At 38.0% G+C, this 14,646-nt stretch overlaps 1 protein-coding gene and 2 long non-coding RNA genes across 6 annotated transcripts in view; 2 read left to right on the forward strand and 1 right to left on the reverse strand.

The window, feature by feature from the left end:
• LOC127072929 (uncharacterized) overlaps positions 1–5,935 on the reverse strand; it is a 60,120-nt gene extending 54,185 nt beyond the window's left edge. The window contains exon 1 of the long non-coding RNA XR_007785628.1: positions 5,790–5,935. This is a non-coding gene — a long non-coding RNA (uncharacterized LOC127072929). The remainder of the gene's footprint in view (positions 1–5,789) is intronic.
• LOC127072919 (UPF0489 protein C5orf22 homolog) overlaps positions 1–14,646 on the forward strand; it is a 427,631-nt gene that overhangs the window by 388,899 nt on the left and 24,086 nt on the right. The window lies entirely within an intron of this gene.
• Positions 4,932–9,337, forward strand: LOC127072927 (uncharacterized). The gene is made up of 3 exons (XR_007785625.1): positions 4,932–5,199; positions 5,430–8,241; positions 8,357–9,337. It is a non-coding gene; the product is annotated as an uncharacterized LOC127072927 (long non-coding RNA).

A 14,646-nucleotide genomic window follows, 5' to 3' on the forward strand; every position in this document is an offset into this window, starting at 1 on the left:
CGTCGAAAATGGGATCCTCCGTTAGCTTTCACCTTCTAATGCGCATCGAAACGGTTCTGCACATTCGCTGCCTTAAATTGGGTGTAACATTCGGTTGTTGACTCCGGTTGCGCACACACATACTTGCATATGTATGTACGAACGCATCGAAAGGACGAACGATGCGAGCAAGAAAGAGGTACGTATCGATGATGGGTCGATAAACATCAAAGTATTGTGCAATCAACCGCCTATTTGGTGTCATTGTACCTACCTACATTTCAGTAGGTAGCAAGCTTTCTCTGTCTCGTTCATTCTTTCTCTTTCTCTCTTTCTCATCCTCTTTTCCATGCGCTATTGTGTTTGTTCCGTTTCCGAAGAGAGGGTTTCACCCAAGAACGATGCTTCAGATTTTGCTACCTGAGCGTACTGCAGTAGGAGATAACTACGTTTCGAGATCGCTTTGAAAACGGACACGAATTCTCCTATGAACCTGCCCTTTAATCGCATCACTAAAACGGACACGATATACAATACTAAAACGGACACTGTTCTGCCTTTCTTACTTAACAGGTCTTATAGAGTTCAATTGTTAGATTTTACAAACTAGGTTTTTCAAAATCCTACTTATAAAACAGAAATAACGTTTAGAAAATCGTGAAAAATCTCTTTGTAAAAAAGAAAAGGCACGTTGACCTTACGACTCGACTACCTGCCATTGCTACTGGTATAAACATTTTTACTGCGATTCCATGGGGTATCCCTCGGGATCTTTTACATCGGGTCTCGAAAGCTACACTGTCCTTTAATGCACCATTATATTGGTTTCCGATTATTAATGGTGCTGTCTCTAAAAACTTGGCCCTACCCTTCCTATACGAAACATACTCTCTCTTTCAATCCGTCAAATCTCCGCTTCAGTAGACTCTAATCCTAACCTCTTTTTATACACTAATGATGCTTTTTATTATCGATCTTTGTTATGTACCAAAAGAAAAATGTTCAAAGACCATCGCGGTATAATCCGTATATCCTAAAATTATTATTATTATCGATCCAAAGAATAAGCCGATTTAATCCAGATTAAATTAACAGAATTTAATTAATTCTTCTATTCTTCTAACGTAGTTCAATATATTTAGTTCGATAAATAATTCGTCGAGTTCACGTTCGGGTCGTCTTACGTGGTTGGTCGTTTTTAGCTTTCGATGCACACAGTGGATGGATATTTAATAACGAGTCGGTACGAATGGATATACTCTTGTCACTCCCATATATATACATACATACACACACACATATATATATATATTTCAGTGAGTCGAAGCCTGCAGTACGGCTGTATTTCGCGAGGAGATATTTCCAATTTGTCTTCCTGCAGAAAGTGTTGCACCGTCACTGAAACCGGCAAGGAGCGCGAGCGAGTGAACGAATGAAGGAAGAAAAAAGGAAGCAGAAAAAGAGAGAGAGAGAGAGGAGGAAGCATGCTCGAGTAATGGTGGAAAATCCGCCGACTGAATTGAAGCTAGACGTCGTGAAATTGAACAACGTACGTAATACATATATTCGGGAGAGTGACGCACACGTGTGAGAACTCTGGCTTTTATGTGCACATAAGTGTGCGACTTTTACATGTTCTTACCAATACACGTATGAGTATATGAATATATGAATATATAGACATACGAATACGTAGATATATATATATGTATGTGTATGTATATATATATGTGTGTGTATATATATATATATATATATATATATATATATATATATGAATAATAATCCGTAGTATCCACGTATCCTACCCATTTCGTCCTTAGAAAGGAAATAGGCGGACTTGTATGCGGCATAGAAAGATTTCTCATGAGATCGTTAGGCATTGGATTAGTATTGATAATATATATCATACAGACTCGATCTTACATTATTTTCTTTTACTTGTATACATATTATCTATGTAAGTATAATATGATTTTATTTTTAACGAAACTAGATACTTATTGTTGGATAGATATATGTAATTTTTTGCTCGAGTGGAGAAATTCAATTTAAAAATGTTGTCGTCGGAATCAACGAGATGCTCGTTATAAAATTAGACGAATTACTCGTTAGAGCCTTTCTTGAAGCCTTTTAACATGAGTTTATTTTCTGATCCGACAGTTGGTTTTTATCCTTTATCAAACACTCGAAAGTGGTTGTATCATCGTCGTAGTTAAACAAACAAACGTTTCCTATACCGTATTGTATGTGAGAGAAAAGGGGCTGCACTTATCGCGTTAAATATTTGCGCCACTTCAGCCGTCAGGTAGTCGCAACTAGCTTCTCTTTGCCCTAACGGACAGTCGCGCTCTTTGTAAGATCGAACCTTTCGAAGATACACCTTTCGCTCGATTTGACCCCTTCCGAAACGTATGTCGGAATATAAGAGCGACATTCCATGTTGATCATTGAAATTTATTACGGCCCTAAACACGCGCGTCACGCGTTTCAAAAGTTTTAAAATAACGCTTCGCGCGTATAAAAGGAAAAAAATCTATGAGCAAAGTCCCGGTAAAATGCATACGATTACGTTGAGAGCGTTTTCAATGCGCTTACGTAAGAAAGGGTTGAATTCGAGGTATAAATCAAAAATCTACCCTCCTATAGCGTTCTTAATCGAGCGTACAACTTGTCTCTTATACGATAATATCGAGTTTCAACGGTCGATTTGCGAATTGCATTTATAAAATTTTACGAACAAATATAAAAATAAGATGAAAATCTTTTAATTCTTATCTCTGTGAGAAATACGTGTAATCTTTTTAAATTTTAAACGAAATCTTCTTTCTTTTTCCAAATTTATCTTTTTCCAAAATTTCTAATATATACTTAATAAACGTATGAATAGATCGTTCACGTGACGGTATGATTTTAAAGCACACAGCGTTAAGAGAAATTCGTAATCAACTATCGCCTTTAAAGACGACATAAAGTACCTCGGCACATGTGGGTAGTAGTACGTTGCCCAATGAAAACGACACCCTTAATAACCGCGGGTAACCGATGGCTAAAAGCGAGCAGAGAGGGCGGCTAAAGCAACTTGTTGCATAATAACGCTGAAGCAAAAGATAGAACCGACTTAGTCCCGCGTGATCGTTGCGCTTGCGCCTCGAACGTCGGCGTTAATCCAACCGTTTCGCGGAAATTGCGATCATTAATCGACGTGACTTGAATTATTAAAGCTGAACTTTGGAACTTTTGACTTTATCCATGTAATTTTTCAAGTCAGACTTCGTAGCTTTAACTGAACGTTAAACGCTAAAATTTGTCATGCAATTGATGAAATAAAAGATTGAACGAAGAAAAAAGAAATAAAAAGAAAAAAAAGAAAATATTTCCTTTATTTTTTCTCTACTTGTCGTCCTGAATGAGACGTGTGGATAGACGTGTCGTTGGCGTTATCCCACAGGATGGGAAAAGGAAGGAAAGAAAAGAAAAAAAGAAGGAAGACGTAAAGCAAAGCAGAACGGAAGAGAATAAGGGAAAAGGAAAGGACGTGGCATGCGATTAGCGTTTGATACCGCGTGCCAACGTCCTGAGGGTCCTGGAGTAGGAGCAGACAAGCAGACAGACGTATAATTTCAGGGATAAGATCTAAAACATTACCTCGACCTGGCACAGACGGAAACCGAAAATACCGGCAAAAGGGGTTCTTCATGGCGCCATGTGTGGAACAGGCTGCCAAGTAAAACGCTTACTTACGAAAAAAGCCTTCTCAATTTGATGTTCTCTGACTCAAGTGTTTCGCTATTATATGTATTAGTTCTAACCATTTTTTCGACGCTCGTTGGATTTCGATATCTATGTCATCGAATGATATCCTTATCTTTTATTTGACTTTTTTCGATAATATCTCTGAATTACACTATACCGTATCTTTGTCATGGAACTCGACGATAACTCATTCTCTCTCTCTCTCTTTCTCTCTTGTTCTTTCATGATGGTACGCGTATGCTATGGAAAGTGAAAAAAAAGAAAAGAAAGGAAGTCTGTGGAAAGAACGATCTATCGGCGGGTCATTAAACACAGATAGGGTCAACCCACTGCATATGTCGTGCCCTTGTATGTCTCTCCAAGCTGGAGTTAGTTAGCGTGTATGCAAAGCCGCGCCAGCCAGGTAGAGACTCGCCCTGATTATTTATGTGAGGATCTCGCGTTAGACACCCTTTTTTCCCAGCCCCTTCTTTTATCGTCTATCTCTCTCTCTCTCTCTTTCTTTCTCTCTCTCTCTCTCTCTCTCTCTTTCTCTCGCTCGCTCTCTCTTTCTCTTTCTCGCGCTCTTGTCCGATCTACGAAGAGACAGAGGGATAGAGAAACATCGGGGAATACCAACGGCTCTTCCACACGCTTTTTATAGATACTAAAAAATATTATAATCTATGCTTCGCTGGAAGAGAAAAATATAATTCATTATTCGAGCGGATATACAAAGAAAGCGACAACGGGGTGCCTCGTAGGGTGAATCCCGCCCGCCCGCCTCCCCGTGACCCGACCAGAAGGTTCGGGCAAACGGAATAGGGAACCTTCGATAGATATTCGAACGGTCTAAAGATCAGGAAAACTTTCTCGATGAAGATACTATATTTCATCTTAACCCTTTCCTTCGACGGTAAGCGTGAGACTTTTGAAGAAGCAACTTGCGTGTCTTTTCTTTCTTCTTTTAGTTTATTTCCGTCAAATAAATCTTCAACGATATCGCGTATAAATTATATTACTTATATAATTTATATATATATATATGTATATTATTATTGATGTGTATTAGTATTACTATTGATATACGTGTATTCATTAAATATATATAAGTAATCTCTTACAATTTTCTTAATTGAATTTCCAACGAGATTCAATTATACGTGCAAAGTACGTCGAGTTTTTCTTAAAAAGGTGGAGGAGGGGGAGAGGCTGGAGATCGATGTAGACCGAGTAAAAAGAAAAAGGGAAGGAGAGGGGAGAAAGAGAGTAAGTAAGTGTGTGAGAGAAAGAGAGAAAGAGAGAGGGAAGGGTTGATGAGTGCAACCGGTGTCTTCCTCCCCACCTTCCGCTTTGGACAGACGGCAAAACGACCTCGCGGCTTTCCGTTACCTAAATCGTTCTGTCAGTTTAGCACGATATCTGGCTGAAGACTGACGTTTCTGTGACACGTATTTCGCGAGAAACTAAACAGTAATAACATCGGTGAGAAATTTTGAGATGATATTGAAATAGTAACGTGCTTCTTGTTTCTACAAACATCGTTTTCTATTTGTGATTTTCTATTTGTGATTTCGAAAGATAATTGTTTTGATTAATCTTATCTGGTTTAGTTTAATTTTTGTTATACAATTAAATCAAAGTTTCAATGAGATATTTATTTATATCATTCGTCAGAACAACGCTTATTGCGAATACTTTTTTTTTTCTTTTAGAAATCGAAAAAGAAGGATGCACCGAGTCACGACATTTCTGGTTTTTCTTTCGATTTTCCTTCGGTTTTTTAAATTAAGCGTTCCGTTCCCGTCCGAAGTAACCCATAATTCGTTTATCAAGTTTCTGTACTCTCTGCTTCGCTCCGCCCCCAGAGAAAATTCTATTCATTATTCCTGTACAAATATAATATTTCGATCGGTTCTCGTTAATAACGTACTAAACGAGACTTCTGTCAGGAACAAACGTTGAACAATTTTCGCAGTAAATTCTTTGTGCAATTTGATTTGTTTACATAATGGCATTTATAAATCGGTAAAAGAAACAAATACAGAATGATATAATTTCTAAAACGTACTTACTCAGAAAGCGCATCGTTTTTCGGTGTCTTCTTAATTTCTTCGAAATTCGCCGAATTTTCTTCATAATACGTAGAAATGATCGAACACGAAAGGATCGTTCGTTAATATATAAAATGTACTTAGTAAATGTAGAAACTGTGTGAGAGGATAATCAAAAGGTAACGCGAAGGAAGGTCATGATAACAAAGAGAAAGAGAGAGAAAGAGAAAAAGAGATAGAGGAAACTCGAGCAAAAGCTCAGAAACAGAGAAAGAGAAAGAGAAAGAGAAAGAGAGAGAGAGCGATGAAGAGAAAGTGAAAATGAAACGAGTGGGGAGAGCAGAGAGTGGGAGGGCGGGTTATTAAGAGCACGGAGAAGGTCGAGCATGGTGGGGTGGTAGTGACGTAATTAATTCAAAACGAAGACACGATGCAGCGCCACGGAATGGAAACAATCAGCTGTTGACTCTCCTCGGAGGTATTTGGCGCGCTCGCTTTTACCCTTGTAACGAGAAACACTGTCTTACATAATTATTCTCTTATTTTTATCGAAGAAATTTTCAAAGTTATCTTACGTGAAATTTCTTATTAAACTTCGGACGATCTAATTTCTTAAAAAATGAAACATGTGAATAATGGACGAAAATAGAAATTAAAAAAAATAATTATAATCTTTTAATTTGCCACTAGTCGACACACGCACGTAAAAAAAAACAGAGAGAGAGAGAGAGAGAGAGAGAGAGAGAAAGAGAGAGAGAGAAAACAGAAAAAAAGAAAAATAAAAGCTGTGACATCTTTATGAAAATTATTTTATCAAATTGCTTCTTTTTCACGACTTTACGAAAGACATCACGAGGCTAATAAGAGTCAACGTTGCGCGAAAGTTCATTCTCTTGAAACTTTGTCTTCCCGAAAAAAGATTGGGGAAAGAACGTTGGTGCCAGGACGAGGGCGTAGGAAGGACTGAGAGAGGATCCAGAAACGAATCCTGCCATCTCGAAGGACCGTCCAACGAGAACTGTACCGTCGAACGTCGCGACGCCGGCGTCTGCGTCCCATCTGCCTATATATATATCTATATATATATATATATATATATATATATATATATATAGATCTGTATATATCTGTATATATATATATATATATATATATATATATATATATATATATGTACACATATTGTATATGTAGGTATATGTATCTACGCGCTTACATATATACACAAGCTTGTTTAATATGTTATCCGTGTATGTGTGAATATCCTCCGCTAGATTCAATCCGTCTTCGGTTAGACAGTATATTTCGCCGAATACTTTCAATTCTTCCACGTCTCGTAGTTGGACTATATTTCACTCCTTTATCATACACGCGCGAGTCTGCCGGAATTCAAAACGTACGTACATTATATGAGTAATACGTAATTCTTAACAAAGAAACACGTAGAAAAATATTTCTTCGATCGATAAAATATAATTCGATAAAAAAAAAAAAACCAAACGAAGAAGTTCAATGCATTTGTCGGATAAGTTTTCGGAAATAATTTTATTTTAAATTATCTGATATCTATATAACTAATATATATATACGCTTTTACATGAAAGATGGAATAGATGATTTAATGAATGAATTATTATTACCTGAGATAAATGAAAAGATAAAAGAACAAAAAAGAAACGTCGACGAAAGGAAGTTTCGAATTTGTATTTTCCCGAGTTTCTCATCAATACTTTTTCTGAGAATCGTGTCCTGCGCGCAGAAACTCACCCTTTCCCAACCCCGCGTAAAACGAGACGCCCTCGAGGCAACTCCTGCCTTGGCTGGGTGGCACGCAGGCGTCAACATGGCCGCGACACGTCGACTCCATCCGCCTAAACGAGTCTCTCCTTCGTTTAACTCCTATCAGTAATTAATAAAACGCCACCAAGTGCTGCTTGTTCGGGGATGTCGCGTAAAAGTAAAAACTCGACGAGGGAAAATTATTTTTTGTGACGTGTTAATCTAATATATCGATTCGAGAGGAAACCTTTAGTGTATCCTTTAGAACAATGCGATTAACGTCGGCGCAATCGACGTCACCGTGAAGTGTTTCTTAAAGGAAAGAAATTGGGGTTAATTAACAACGAACGAGCTCATCGCTTACGCGAACCTTAAAAGGTCCATTCTCAAAAAATTTCTCGTAGAACTTCGTGAACGCTAGCTACGTCTTTCGAATTTCCTTTCAAGGCCGACAAATTAACGTGAGTCGATCGATAAAATAATAATGTCGGTAAGAAACATGCTTTTCGCCTTATTTATGTTCGAAACGAATTACTTCATATAATCTAAATTCGATTAGCGCAATACGTTCTAAAAGAATTATTATAAATTATCGATATAATAAATGTTTAAATACTTTACTTATATCTATGAATCCATCGAAGATACTCCATGTTTCTCTCTTCGAGTCCAAAGCAATACTGTATGATTTTACGTAAGTTTATAATATTCCCTTTGTTCTATTCGTCCTATTATGGAAAATATTACGCACAAGAAAGTGATCTTTATGAAGGTTACGACACAATAATTCACAGCTTACACTCTTCCAGGAAGAAAGAGACAGAGAGAGAGAGAGAGAGAGAAACAATACAACATAAATAGAGGATAATACAAGAGCGTCCTTTTAGAACCTTCAGATCTGTTTTCTTTGTTTGCGTTATATAACTCGTACTCTTACCTTTACAATAGCGAAAGAGAAGAAGAGAGAGAGAGAGACAGAAAGAGAGACAAAGACAAAGAAAGAGAGAGAAAGAGAAAGAGAAGAGAAAAAAGCACAGAAAACGACACATCTTGAACGGTAGTTCATTAAAGTGGAGGGACGACTCGACTTAACCCCTCGTCGATGAAACTGAGTCACATCGTGCAGCCGGCTGGCCGTATATGCAAATCACTCGCGTGGGGTATTCCCCTTCTTTCCCTCTTCCTTCTTCCCTTTCTCTTCGCTAACATAGAGTAGAAAGAAAAAAAAGAAGTTTCGATGGTGGGGATGAACGAGGAAGCTCATTAGTTTTTTTCTATCGCGATAGGGGTATTCCGTTCGTAAACGGCGGCCATCGTAACTCCCCTCACAGTTACTACTACCACCACCATCAGCTTCACCACCACCATTGACCACCAAACTGCTCTTGAATTGTTTATGTGAGAGCACGCTTTATGCTACGATAGGCGGCGGGTTCATATTGGTGACCCAGAAACACGACGTACTTTTATTACGAATTATCAAGCGTACCTCTGGTCGTGTTATATTTTTTTTTTTCTTTTCGTTTTTTTCTTTTTTTTTTATGAACGATAAAGCAAAGAACAGCGAACTCCGTTAAATTATTTTTTACATTACACACTCACACACACATATATAATATATAAACTTGTTCTTTTTTTATTAATAGTAATATTACTATTAATTATTTATACATTATATATTATCTAGTAATATCTATTAATTATTTATTATAGATAATAATGATCGTATAGATATCGTTCCTTTTTTCAAAGTAACAAATCACAATAAATTAATTCGATAATTTCGCTTTGCTCAGACTTTTCGTCGTTTCCTGAGTCAGTGATTCGCAATAACGTATGCAAGCGGTAACACGCGAGAGAAATCGTTCGATAAATCAAATCAGAGAGTCATTGTACGTTCGCGGCCTCCTCAGGTACACCACAGGATTGCCAAAATTGCGTCGGATTGAAAGAGAGAGAGAGAGAGAACGAGGGCAGATGAAAATGATTGAGAGGAAGAAGGAGCGAGTCGTGAGAATGAAAAGCGCGAGGAAGGATATTCAAATTTGAAACCCTCGTTAGTCCTCGAACTTCTCAATGTGCAATAATTTATCATCGGGCCCCGCTGAGGTGAGCGACCGTACAATGCCGGACTACCTGCATGCATAATTTATCCGGATTTTCAAGAAAGAAAGAAAGAAAGAAATAGAGAAGGGCCCAGGAAGGAAAGGGTTGCTTTCGCAGGAACGTACCGATTTTCTTCTTTTTCTCTTTTTCACCATTCTAATACATAAACATAATAAAACGAGAAGTAAAAGATTAAATTTCATCAATATGCGGTCGTCGATTAAATCATAAGTTTGAACTTCTGAAAAACATTTTCTAGCCAGTTGCATGTTGCTAGAAGAATCATCAGTTTTCAAAATTATTCAAGATCAAGGTATTCTTAATAGGTAAAATAATTCACAACAAAGGGGATTAAAACGTCCGACGATACAGCCTTAGACCCTTCCTACAGGATCCTACATGTCATTGGATGTGTACCTGTGAAAGCAGGAAGGAGCCCTCAACCCTTTTCCTTGGAGAAGGAGAGACCTTTTTATGCGTGCATCCAAAAAAAAAAAAGAAAGAAAAAGAGAAAAGAAAAGAAAGAGAGAGAGAGAAGACGAAAAGGAGAGGTCCCTCCGTCTCGGATGCTAGCAATCCTGCCCTACCGATTCCATCCTGCTTTTTCACGATGAAAAGGCCTCCAATGGGGGTCGGTTCAATGGTATTCTAATTATATGCAAAGACGTACAACTACGATGTACCATCGGTTTCTTATGTAAGAAAGAAGGATATCCTTACGTAACGTACGATTCCTTTTCCGGTATCAGAAGAAAATCCTATTCATCTACGAAGCGTAAAAAATTTTACTTAATCGCAAAACGGAATTACTATCGTAATATAATACTTTTCTTATATTCTCGATTCGTTAAATTTTTATTTATCTATCTTAGTAAAAGTACTTGTTTATCGATCCTCTATCTATTTGTAGACATTTTCGAAATTCAATTTACGTAGTTTCTCTTTACCCGTTCTTGTATAACTTTCTCTTTCAGTCGCGATAAGATATATGTTTGTATGAGACGAGAGACTATCGATGAACGTATGAGTTATCGCCGGGGCCCAAATTGCTTGCCAAGCGGTGATGTAGAGCTCGAGGCCGAAGATTTATTTCTCGAGTGGAATGGTAAGTTAAGAGAGCTCTAAGCCGCGGAGCGTCAAGCTCAAGGAACGTAGTCTCGCCTCGTTTCGTGGCAGAACGTATCAGCGCGAGCAACGTACTCAAGACTCGATTCTCTTTCGGTAGACTTCATCGTACTCCCGCATTATTTCCTTCCTTCGACACCGCAGAAAGCCCAATTTCACGGGAGCCTCCCTTCTGATCGTAAGCCAACGAAAAGTTATATACATATATCTGTATATATATATGCACATATATATATATATATATATATATATATATATATATATAGGACGAAAGAGTAACGCTAGAATAAATGTCTCGATCGATCAATTAAATAAAAAAATTTCAACGATGCTGCGGCGGTTGTTGAAATAAAAGTAACACTTTGTATATTTCTTAATAAAGATATTTCGTTAACAAAAGATAGAAATAATAGTAATATATTTTTCATTACGAATGGAAACATTAAGGGACACAATTTTTAGCAATAGTCTGTACTTTGATGTCATCCTTAAGGAATCCAGGAATGCCAGCAGGGAATATCGATATTCCATGGCTGTATCGGCCAAAATTTCAAGCATGGCCGAGCCGTTTGATGACAAACGCACCCTCGTACGCGGAGGGTGGAAGCCGAAATGCGTCCACCCCGCCTACTCGAGGGGGATGAATTCGACCAATTGATGGGTTTCGAGCTGGGTCTGGATCAATCAACGAACGCGTCGTTCAAAGCCAGTGGCCATTCCTACACCACTGACCTCGTTCGTTGCTTTTTATTTTTTCTTTTTGAAAAGCAAATTGGATTTTTAATCCCATGCGTATGCCGACACAGACGAAACACTCTCGGTACTCTCTCCAAATTTCGTTTCCTGTCTTTCGATATGCTTTCATCTTTGAAACATTCTACAAAATATGCAAACTAATTTAAGTAAACAAATATAAACAAATCCCGCATAAAATTTACTTCCTTCATTATATTCCGAAACAATAAATCAATCATTGATTTATAATCATCGAAGATAAATAAATGATTATTCCTAAAAAAAAAAAAGAAAAAGAAAAGAAAATTGTTGAATATCGTGATATCTCTTACGTATTTCATTCTGATATCTTCGTTACGAAAAATAAGTTTACGGTTTACGGTTTAGGTTTGCGGTTTAGCAACACACGATACGGTTTACTTTACCCCTTTCCATCAGGAGTTTGCTTTTGTATATCGAAAATCCGGTTAAACGAGCCGACGATCGATTCGATCGGACAGCCATAATATCGCGGAGATGCTTCTCAGCTCGCGATACGTGTGGAAAGGCAACGCGACCCTATCTCCTCTCTAGCTCTCGTTTATCTCGGAGCCGCTTAAAATGTCTACCTGATGTGTTCCCCCCTTTCTTCATCCTCTCTCCATCTCCTTTCTTTCTTTCTCTCTTAGATGTTCAGAGAATAATATGTATATAAGAGAAAAGAAACGCGTACCATAATACGATCCTGCCCTTACTCGTCCTTGCGAGGATAATGCGCAGGATAGGATACGTTTATTCTAACCGAGACCCTGCTTCCTATTTTTTATACCGGCCCATCCGTGAATTATTAGCATATGGTATTTGATATATTCGATAGTTTACCGAGATAAAACCATAGTTCACATTATTCCGACCGTTGAAACGAACTCGCTGAACTATCGTTATTCCTTCACTCATTTTCATTCGCTCATTTACATCGACGAATAACGATAATCTTGTCAATTTCTATGACAGGAATTTAATTCATAGAAACGATCGAGCTTTCCAACATGTTCCGGGAAAATCAATTTGCAAAGAATTTGCGAGATGCTACAGGGTAAATAAATTTCATCTATTAAACTGTAACTGACATCCGTGAGTATAACATTTCGAGCGTGTACACGCGAGAAAATAATCTGTACAGGGTGGCGGCACGGTTGAAACCGAGTTTAACCTGCGTCAGATTGTCCTTTCGCGAGCGTAGTAAGTCAACGTTGCTGTAATTTCATAGGGCGCCGGCGCTATCGGAGAAATAAGCGTTTGGCGCCGCGTGCAGTTGATTGTGACGTATGATACTCGTACATTATACACCTCGCAGCTTCGTCTCGGTTTCGAGTTTCGACATTTTTCTCGGTACTTTATTACACGCTTGAGATATTTCGGCCCTCCCGCCTTTATATATCCCTAGCAGCCACGGTAAGAAAGAGTTTACGTTACGTTACCTACATACCTGTGTATCTATGTCAAAAAAATACCTGAAAGGATGCGCTTGCGTTTGCGCTTGCGCAAAATCTTTGATTTTCAACATTGCGAATTGCGTATCATTTTCGTAAAAACGATTTTACCATATTTGTCTGAATGAAAATTACAAATTATTGTAGACTCGTTTATATGAAACGAGGGATATCGAATAAACGAATGGAATTTATCGTCAAATATCTGAATAAAAATTGCATTCCTCGTGAGATATCGAAGAGAAAATTAAGACCTCGTTATAACCGATATTAAAGTATATAATTCCTTTACATTGGTATAGCGGAAAAGGGAAAGTCAAGAGAAGGCGTTGAAGAGGCTAATGACGTCTCATAAAGTTTAATCACGGCGAAGGGAAAAGCCGAAGGGAAAAGTCGAGCGTGCCTGGAGACCGGAGGTACCTCGATTTTTTTTCAAACGTAATTAAAATTTAATTCCGTATCTCTTCAAAAGATGAATACATACATAAATCGTTTTTTCTTTTTCTTTTTCTCGTTAAAACGCTTTTTCTTCCCGGAGTTTCCATACGAGTCTTTGCATTAGGAAAGAGCAGACTCCTATTTTCTATGTTCCAAGACACGCCAGATCGACCTGGTGGTGAGATTATAAAGGATACCTCTCACCCTTACGAGAACACCGCAATGTCGATAAAACAGTTCAACCCCTAGAAACTCGATCACATCGATGCGGTAGAATACTTTTCTGAAGGGTAACTTTTTTCGATGATGGCGATCCTAGCGGCGGTTGTTCGTAACGTTATGTAAAACTTACCCTTCTAAAATCCACTCTCTCTGACCGCAAAATTTTTTTCTCAAATCTGACATTTCGTCAGATTTCTAAAAATATATACTTACTAAAAAGTTACTATAAAGATTACGATTACGATATAAATTAGTTAAAAAAAAAAAATTTCAATTTCAGTTTTCATAAAACTAACTGCTAATTCGGTATAAAACAAAAAATAATAAGAAAATCAAATATCCCATAGTCGTCGTGATGTTAAAGAAGATAAAGATTTCTACAGTGAGATGAAAATAGGCGTTGAATTTTCATTAGCGCCTGAAGTCAGGCAACGAAATATACTCTAGCGAAAGCCGGGCTCGTGGAACCGGAGAAGGGTTGACAGCTCCTGGATTTACATAATGCTTACGCCGTAACGCAAGTATCCCGACATACAACGTGACCGCATTGGCATCACTGATACGTCTTGTATATCAATGACGTAATTATAATCACAAATTCAAAGTCTTCGCAGTAAAATTTAAAAATTAACAGAGAATTTTTTAAAAGATAAAAATTGGAAAGTTGTCGTTTAATATAACTGCATGGATAAGGTTCAATGAAGGGAAGATGTCTTTCTATCTTCCCTTCATTTTCACAAAGAAATTTTTCACAGTAGCCATTCGTTGCAATAGTGAACAGGCGAGATAACGAGACGTTTCCATCTGCGATTGCGGAGTAGGATTGGGATATCGCGATCAGCGGTAAGAGCTGACTGGGATTTATAATTGATGAGAGCTATAGAACGACGCCAAGGTGTCGTTATCTGCGCTGACAAGATAATACTCGCGAAAGCCAAGGACCCTCTTCGACCCTCTTCCTCCGTTCTACCACTTCTCTCTCTCTCTCTCTCTCTCTCTCT

This window comes from Vespula vulgaris, chromosome 2 (genome assembly GCF_905475345.1).
Source record: "Vespula vulgaris chromosome 2, iyVesVulg1.1, whole genome shotgun sequence".
NCBI lineage: Eukaryota > Metazoa > Arthropoda > Insecta > Hymenoptera > Vespidae > Vespula > Vespula vulgaris.